At 25.2% G+C, this 9,219-nt stretch overlaps 1 pseudogene; it reads left to right on the forward strand.

Annotated features, from left to right (window-relative positions):
• The first annotated feature begins 6,159 nt into the window (after positions 1-6,159).
• LOC126249475 (NADH-ubiquinone oxidoreductase chain 1-like) lies at positions 6,160-7,422 on the forward strand (annotated as a pseudogene).
• The last annotated feature ends 1,797 nt before the right edge of the window (positions 7,423-9,219 follow it).

Consider the following 9,219-nt stretch of genomic DNA (forward strand, 5'->3'; position numbering starts at 1 on the left):
TCAAATTTATTCAAAAGTGCCAAAAAAATTAGCTAGGGATGTCTCATTTTTTAAACATTTTCAGACAAGATGATACAAATTTAAATCCCATTTATCATGAATTCATTGGTGCAGATTTAAAATTTGACGATTTTAAATAATTGTGTGGTAGATTTTGGAATAAAGATGAAATTGGTTTTATAACATTACATAAGACAAGAAAAATTAATAATGGCAAATACGGAGAAAAGATTAAGAAATTTTTAAACATTAATCATAAAAACGTGAAACATAATCGTGGGACATAAAAACGTTCAATGTAAATGTTAAACATAATAGCACTGAAAATAAAAATTATTGTATTTTATCCTTAATAAATATTTTCAAAATATGATCCAGAAGTTGGTAAAAAAAGCTAAAGGAAAGGTAAAACAAAAGAACAATTAAAAGAAGAGTTTAAGAAATGGAAAAATGAAAAACAACCAAGAACAGAAGATTATAAAAAAATTCTGTATTAATTTTTAATCTATATAAATGAATAACCTTAGAATTGGTTATACAAAACTTCCAAATCATAAAATAAACGAAAAGAAATTAAAGTTATATTGAATAATGAAGAATAAAATAGCATTGATCAATTTAACTGATGCACAAAAAAGGAAAGGAGATAAAACTTGGTGGAAATTTAATAATTACACTACATATTATTGTTGTAAAAAATTTTTTTGAATATTTAATGAACAAAAAAGAGACAAAAGACAAAGGTGAAACTTTACTGTTATCATTAGCTGCATTAACATATCTAGCAACATCTTGGTCTGCTGGTCAGTGTGGTCCAGGGGTTCTAAGTGCTTCAGTCTGGAACTGCACGGAGGCTACAATCTTGGTTCGAATCCTGCCTCAGGCATGGATGTGTGTGATGTCCTTAGGTTAGTTAGGTTTAAGTAGTTCTACATTCAAGGGAACTGATGACCTCAGATGTGAAGTACCCATAGCGCTCAGAGCCATTTGAACTGTTTGAACAGATGGTTCACTTTTTGCGAATCTGCAGCAATTGCAGCAAATGCAGTTACAAAAAAGAAAAATGCTGAAAAAGAATTGGAAGAACAAAAAAGACTTAATTTAGCAATGGAAAAACAAGGAAGTGGGCACAGTTCTAAGCCTGTTTGAGCGGGCAATGGATTTAGTAAAAGAATTTCAAAGAAATAAATTAAAATTTTAATAATCTTACATCAAGTTTTGACATAGAAGAATTAGTGAAACAATTAAAAATTAAATATTTTCTTGGTCTTTTTATTATTGATGAATTAAATTTTTGTTGCTCAAGCAGAATAATCAAATACTTGAATGCAACTGAATAACTGTCAATAAAACGGATTTTAATCAAATGAATAAAACTAATCTAACTAATCACTTTAGAAAAAATCAATAAGTATGATTTTATTCCTAAAAATGTTGTTCTTTTTGGTAAAAATATAAACAGAGATTTAACAATTACTTATTTTCAGCTTTCGCTGAGTGTTTTTGACAAACTTCACAAAATAACTCCTGACATAGAATCAATAAAAATAGTGCAAAAAATAGAATTTTCTAACTATAAGATTAAAAGAATCTGTTAAAACTGTTCCAGCTGATGCAAAGTTTACTATATTTGTTGAAATAATTTAATTCTTTTCATTCTGTGTAAGTGCAGAATCATAATCACATCTACTGTTTGAAATGTAAGAAGCTTACAGAAACACATAATCCCCATAGAGTAACTACTAAAAATGAAAAGCAAAGAATTGAAGGTCTTTGTGTAATTTTTAAAACTAAAAAAGCAAACTTGTTAAAATGTGAAGGTAATGGATTAATATTCGTGAAAAAACTTAATGAATTACATAAACCAAAGAGAGAAATTTTTGAAAGGTAAAATGTAATTTCTTTTAGAGTAGATGATTTATGGGAAGCTGACGTAGTCGTGATAGATTCTGCAAAGTTAAAAGGAATTTCAAAAATTTTGTAAGGTGTTCTTTTGTAAGATTAGAAGATAATTTATCAATATGTAAGGTCATAAGATTACACATATCTAAGAATCGTAATGTTAATCTATCTTCAACATCTTTACCAATAGCAATATATTTTTGTTTATTATTTGGAATAGCATCAGTATCTCGATGACCTATTGCTAATTCTTTAATAATTGAATCATCATTGTAATTTACTATTATGAATATAAACTGGAATAAAAGAAAGGTTTTGTAAGACTTCCTCGTTGTTTTCCTGTTACATGACATGACCTCTTACATTATTCATCGACAGTAAATTCTTATTCACAAATAAAACAAGTATTTCAATTTTTAAAATTTATTTTATCTTCAGTTGTCATTATCACTGGAATATTTCCTTTATATATTTTACCAATTCCTCTAGATTCTGTCTTTTAACATTTCAACGAATTTTTGATGCATTTTTACCAGAATATGTAATAGGTTTTTTATAATACTTTCAGAAAATTTTATATGTAACTGAAATGAAATTAGTAAATGTTTTTGATATTTATTAATATCACCTTTTTCTGGATTTGGTTGACAAGTGTTAATATCTTTTCATAAACGTTTGAAATCTGCATAAATTACAAGAGGTATTCATAATGGATGATAATAATTACCAAATTCGTTTTTTTCCTTCTACAGACAAATCTATTTTTATTGCCTTGTATTCTGTACAATCGTCTTTGTGATTGTTTAATTTTTCTTGAGAATAAAAATGGTGGTAAAGCGCCTAGAGTTAGGGGAGATAAAAATATTATGAATTTAATTTCAGTTTTTATATTTCTGGTTGAATAAATCTGGTTCATGAAGAATAAATTTATTTGCTTAAATAATAAAACCATGATTATTCTTAGTAGAGAATAAATAATAAAGTATGGTTCTCAGATGTTTCCTCTGACTGTTAGGGGTGTAAGTATTCACCCTTAATGTCTAACTGAAGAATATGCTACACGTTGGCGTAGAGATGTTTGGTTTCAACCTCCTATTGCTCCAATAATGATTCTTAAAATGATAATGGTTTAAATGAAAGTTCTTAGTTGAATACAATATGATAGTACTATTATTGGGGCAATTTTATGTCATGTTATTAATGTTAGACAGTTATTTCATCTCGAAGCTCCTATTACTTCTGAAAATCAGAAATGTAAAGGTGCAGCTCCAATCTTCAATAATAATCTAGTTCTGATTATTATTGATGGGATAAATTCTGTTTCTCATCCTATTGGATACTTTATTGGTATCAACAAAATTGTAAATAATAGCATTGTCAATGCTATTGCTTGGACAATAAAATATTTCTTTGATGATTCATTTATCATTAAATTTTTATTTCTCGTTAGAAGCGGAATAAATGAAAGTAAGTTGATCTCAAGTCCTATTCAAACTCCAAATCAGGAATTTGTTGAAATGGACAGGTTTGTTCCTATCATTAATGTTGATAGGAAGAGAAGTTTTGTAGAGTTGTTGGTCATTAAAAAGGAGAGGATTGATACCTCTATAAATGGGGTATGAACCCATTAGCTTGTTTAGCTTGCCTTTTTACATTAAGGTTTATAATGCACATTAGTTTTTGATACTAAAGGAGGTAGTTTAATTCTTATTTATTTTCTTTAATGAAGATAATTTTTAATTACTTAATTTACCCTATCAAGGAAACCCTTTAACCAGGCACTTCAATTATTTAATATTCAAATTAAAAGTTTTTTTAAGAATTAGGTTGTTTATTATTTTGGTTATTTTGAATTATTTTGTATCGTGTCAGTTGCTTTTTGTTTAATATATGTATAATATATAATTTATATTAATATATTGCATTTAATTAAATATAAATACTGATAAGTTTATTTTATTATTATTAAGTGATTATTTTAATACATTTATTTACCGAGGATTATAGCAAGTTACGTTTTTAGCTTACAATAGGTTATTATATTATAGTATATATAATAATATGTAAATTAAGGCTAAATATTATTATAATTGGATATAATAATTAAAGTTAATATCTTTAAATATAAAATATTATATTAATATAAATAATTATTTTAGTTATATTAATATAATTAGTAAATAATCTATAATTAGATTATTTAACTATTAAATATGTAAGTTAACTTAATATAAAGTTCATTTTATATTAATAACATATTACATTAATTTACATAATAGCATATAATATATTTATTATGTTATTTAATCTTTCTGTATTATTAGCGAAAAGAAAGATTAAATAAGAAAGAATATAAATCATTTATTGGTATACATGTTCACAATTAATCTTTATTTATATACAATAGAGAAGTTGTTGTGGTAATACGGGGGTGCGATTCTTTTTTTTTGTTAGTGTTTGTGATTTTTTTTTCTTTAAATATTTGAATCTTTTATTTCTTCTTAATTTGATTAATTTTTAAATTTCTTATTTTTTGTTCCTAAAAGTTATATTCTTGCTTGTTTATTCACTTTTTCTTTGTATTATATGTAACATTTGTTACACTAAATGTTCTTTTTGTATTATTTTTATTTAATTATCAAGTGATTTTGGATTTAGCAATTGATTTAGTATTGGCATAATTGGTGCCAGCAGCCACGGTTATACGATTGATACAAGTGAATTATTGGTTAAAACAGTTGTTTATATTATTAGGGTTAAAATATAAATTTGTAAGGTGAAATGTTAAAATTTATTTCTAGCTCTTTTTATGAATCTGTGAAATTTAAATAATAAATAGCATTAGACACCCTATTATTTTTAATATTAATTAAATTTACCAGAATACATTTAGTTAATGTCTTTAAACCGAAGGAATTTGGTGGTATCTCATTCTGTTCAGAAGAACCTGCCGCGTGATTGATAATATAATATCTCCATTATCAGAGAATCTTTTTAGAGTTATAATTCTCAAGATTTATAATTATAAAATATTTCAGGTCAATGTGCAGCTTATAGGAGGTGGGTTACAATAGATTTTTGTTCATAACGGATTTGATAGTGAAATACTATTAATGAAGGTGGATTTGATAGTGATTTAAAGTATTTAATTTAATTGATATTGGATCTGAGGTGTGTACACATCGTCCGTCGCTCTCATTATTGATTATTCTATTTTGAATATTTTCAGGTAGCTTCAATTTAGATGAGATAAGTTTAAAATAGTAGATGTAACAGAAAATGTATCTAGGAAGAGTTTCAAGATACAACTTATTAGTAAAGTGTCTCACTTACACTGAAAATTTTTCTGTGCAAATAAGGATATCTTGATTATTTATTTTATTATATTTATTTTTTGTTTATTTAATTATTTAATATAAATAATTTTATTGGATTTTGTCTTAGTAAATTTTATAAAATTGATTTTTTAAATTATAGTGAACCAGTAATGTAAATGTTTTATGAAATATTATTTTAAATTTTTTAAAGTAGATTTTATTTATTGTACCTTTTGTACCAGTGTTTATCAAAATTTTAGTATTTATTATACTTGTCTCGATTTGGGTTGATTTATAAATAATTTACAGTTAATGAATCATAACTACTATTAAATTATTTATAGAAATGAGATGTTAATCATTTCCTAAGATATCTAGTTACTGAAGAAAATATTTTTTTAAGTTTTTTTTACTTAATTTTTTAATTATAAATATTAACTTATTTATTCTTTAATGGATAACTTTCAAGTTAACAACCAATAATTTGTTTTTAAAAATATAATAGTAAACTTTGAAGCAGCTACCTTTAAGATTAAGTTTACTTCATTATTTTTTACTTTGATTTTATAAATAATTTAAATTTTTTCTAAGATTATTTATTTAATTTTAAAATCTTTGTAATAATGATAGAATTAGTAAATTTATTTGTATAAAATAATAGGTTGCATAATCATTAGTCTCTTAATTAGTGGCTGGAATGAATGGCTTGAAGAGATATCAAATGTCTCTTAATAAATTTTTGAATTTAACTTTTCAGACAAAAGGCTTAAATTCTTCTTTAGGACGATAAGATCCTATAGAGCTTAACATTTTACTGTTATAGAGTTTTTTGTTTGTCTTTCTATATTTAATGATGATGTTTTGTTGGATTGACATGAAGAACAAATAAACTCTTCATTATTATATCATTGATTTATGTTGGTGTTTTGATCCATAATTTATGATCCTAAGATTAAGTTACCTTAGGGATAACAATGTAATTGATGTTGAGACCTCATATCGACAAAGCAGATTGCGACTTCGATGTTCGATTAAGATAAATTTTTGGTGCAGGAGCCCAATGATTATGTCTGTTCATCCTTTAAATTCTTACATGATATGAGTTCAGACCGGTGTGAGCCAGGTCGGTTTCTATACTAATCCATATTAGTACGAAAGGACCATATGATTAAAATATTTTTTATTATATTGATTAATATTAATTAATTTACTATTTTGACAGATAAGTGTGTTGAATTTAGTATTCATTTATGTAGATTTTTCTACAAATAGTACTGATACTTTATGATTTATTTGTGTTTATTTTAAAATTTCTTTTATTAGTTATTTGTGCTTTAATTAGTGTTGCCTTTCTAACTTTATTGGAGCGTAAGGTTTTAGGTTATATTCAGATTTGTAAGGGTCCAAATAAAGAAGGATTTCTCGGAATCCCACAACCCTTTAGTGATGCTGTTAAGTTGGTTTGTAAAGAACAGCCAATTCCTTTTATATCTAATTATTTACTTTATTATTTTTCTCCTGTTTTTATTTTAGTGATTTCTTTGGTTGTTTGAGTAATTTTCCCTTACTTAACTTACATATATTCTTTTTCTTATGGGTTTTTGTATTTTTATGTTGCACTAGCTTAGGTGTTTATACCGTTTTAATCGCTGGTTGATCTTCTATTTCAAATTATTCTTTATTAGGTTCCCTTTCTTCTGTTGCTCAAAAAATTTAGCTTCGATTTTATTATCTTTAATTATTTTAATTGGTAGTTTTAACATGTTTGATTTTCTAAATTATCAACTTTATTGTTGATTTATTATTATTTCTTTTCCTTTAGCTATAGCTTCTTTTGCTTCTTGTTTAGCTGAAACTAACCGTATTCCCTTTGTCTTTGCCGAAGGTGAATCTAAGTTAGTTTCAGGTTTTAATATTGAATATGGTGCAGGAGTTTTTACTTTGATTTTTCTAGCTGAGTATACTAGAATTGTTTTTATAAGAATATTATTAGCTTTAATTTTATGGTGGTGTGTTTTATTTTTTTATATTTTTTATTAAGCTTTCTATTATATCCTTTGGCTTTATTTGAGTTCAGGGTACATTACCATGGTTCTGTTATGATAAGTTAATGTTCTTGGCTTGAAAAAGTTTTTTACCTTTATCTTTAATTTTTGCTATTTTCTTTGTTGGTTTAAAGACTTTATTTATCTCACTTATTTAGTGAAATTTTTAAGATAAGTTAATAGAAGAATTAAACTACTAAATTTATGTTTTCAAAACATATGCTTTTCCTAAGCTAAGTAACTTATTATTCCTTAATTACCTTATCTCATGCATTTGCAACAAGGACATTAATTAAGAAGTATATGAAGTAGATAATTGTTAAGATTTGCCCTTTTATAATGTAAGGCTCTTCAACTGTTCGTTTACCGTTTCCTGTTAATAAACATACAACAACTACTATGATTCAGAATAAAATATGATTAATAGGATAGAATTGGATACCTCGGAATGAAGTTTTATTATAAAATGGTAAAATTATTAAGATTCTAATTGATAAGAATAATGCAATAACACTTCCTAACTTATTAGGAATTGATTGTAGAATTGCATATTGTGCAGGTGCTTTAGGTCTTTCTATTTTTGTTTCAATAATTCGTTCTCATTGTAATGATTTTTTTAATTCTTTTGGTTTATCTTTTTGTTAAAGTATTTATTTACAACTATTTTTTGATCCCTCTTTGTTTGCTGAATAATTGTTGATGGTTGGTTCATTCTTTAATGTTTCTGTCGAGTTTTGTTTTTATAAATTGTGTTTATTCATATGCAGATTTGAAAAAAATTATATATTTTTTTGGTATTGATTATTTTTCTTTTAGTTTGATATTGCTGAGTTTTTGAATTTGTTCTTTAATAATTACTGCTAGAGGTTCAGTTTATTTAAGTTTTTATCAATCTAATTTTTTTGTCTTTATGGTTTTAATTTTAATGATTATGCTTCATTGTTCATTTGCTAGATTGAGTCTTCTTTCTTTTTATATTTTTGTTGAGGCTAGATTAGTTCCTACTTTACTTTTGATTTTGGGTGAGGTTATCAGCCTGAACGTTTACAGGCTGGTGTTTATTTAATTTTTTTTCTTTGTTTGATTGCTATATTACCTTTATTATTAGTTTTATTTAAGGTTTATGATTTTTCTAACTCTTTATATTTCCCTTTATTGGTATATTTTGGTTGTTATTATTTTACAATTTATTTTTTTATAATTTTCGCTTCTTCATTTAAGTTTAATTATTTTTAATTATCTTTCGATTTATCCTTTTAGGGTTATTGTTAGATTTATATGTTTTTCGTCAGGTTGATTTAAAGACTTTAATTGCATATTCTTCTGTTGCTCATATAAGAATGGTTATTGGTAGATAGATAACTATTAGTTGGTGAGGTTGTATGGATTCTCTTTCTTTAATGGTCGGTTATGGTTTATGTTTTTCTGGATTGTTTTGTTTATCTAATATTATTTATGAACGTTTAGATAGATGAAGATTATTAATTAATAAGTGTATAATTAATTTGATACCTAGAATGGTTTTGTGGTGATTGCTTTTAAGATCACCAAATATAGCTGCTCCTCCATCATTAAATTTGGAAGGTGAACTTAGATTATTAAATAGAATTATGTCTTGAACTTCTTTTAGATTTTTTGCTTTAATTTTTTTATCATCTTTTATGGCTGTTTATACTTGATATATATATATATATATATATATATATATATATATATATATATATATATATATATATATATATATATTCCTATCCTCAACATATGAATTATTAATCTGGGGTTTACACATGTTCTCTTGGTTATTTTCGTGAATATCATCTTTTACTGTTGCATCGATTGCCTTTAAAAAATCTTTGTTTAAAGGGTGAATATTTCCTTGTTTAAATTGCTTAAGTATTTTAATTTAAAATGTTGTTTTGTGGATTCAATGATATGAAGTTTTTCATCCTAGGCTG

This window comes from Schistocerca nitens, chromosome 3 (assembly GCF_023898315.1).
Source record: "Schistocerca nitens isolate TAMUIC-IGC-003100 chromosome 3, iqSchNite1.1, whole genome shotgun sequence".
NCBI lineage: Eukaryota > Metazoa > Arthropoda > Insecta > Orthoptera > Acrididae > Schistocerca > Schistocerca nitens.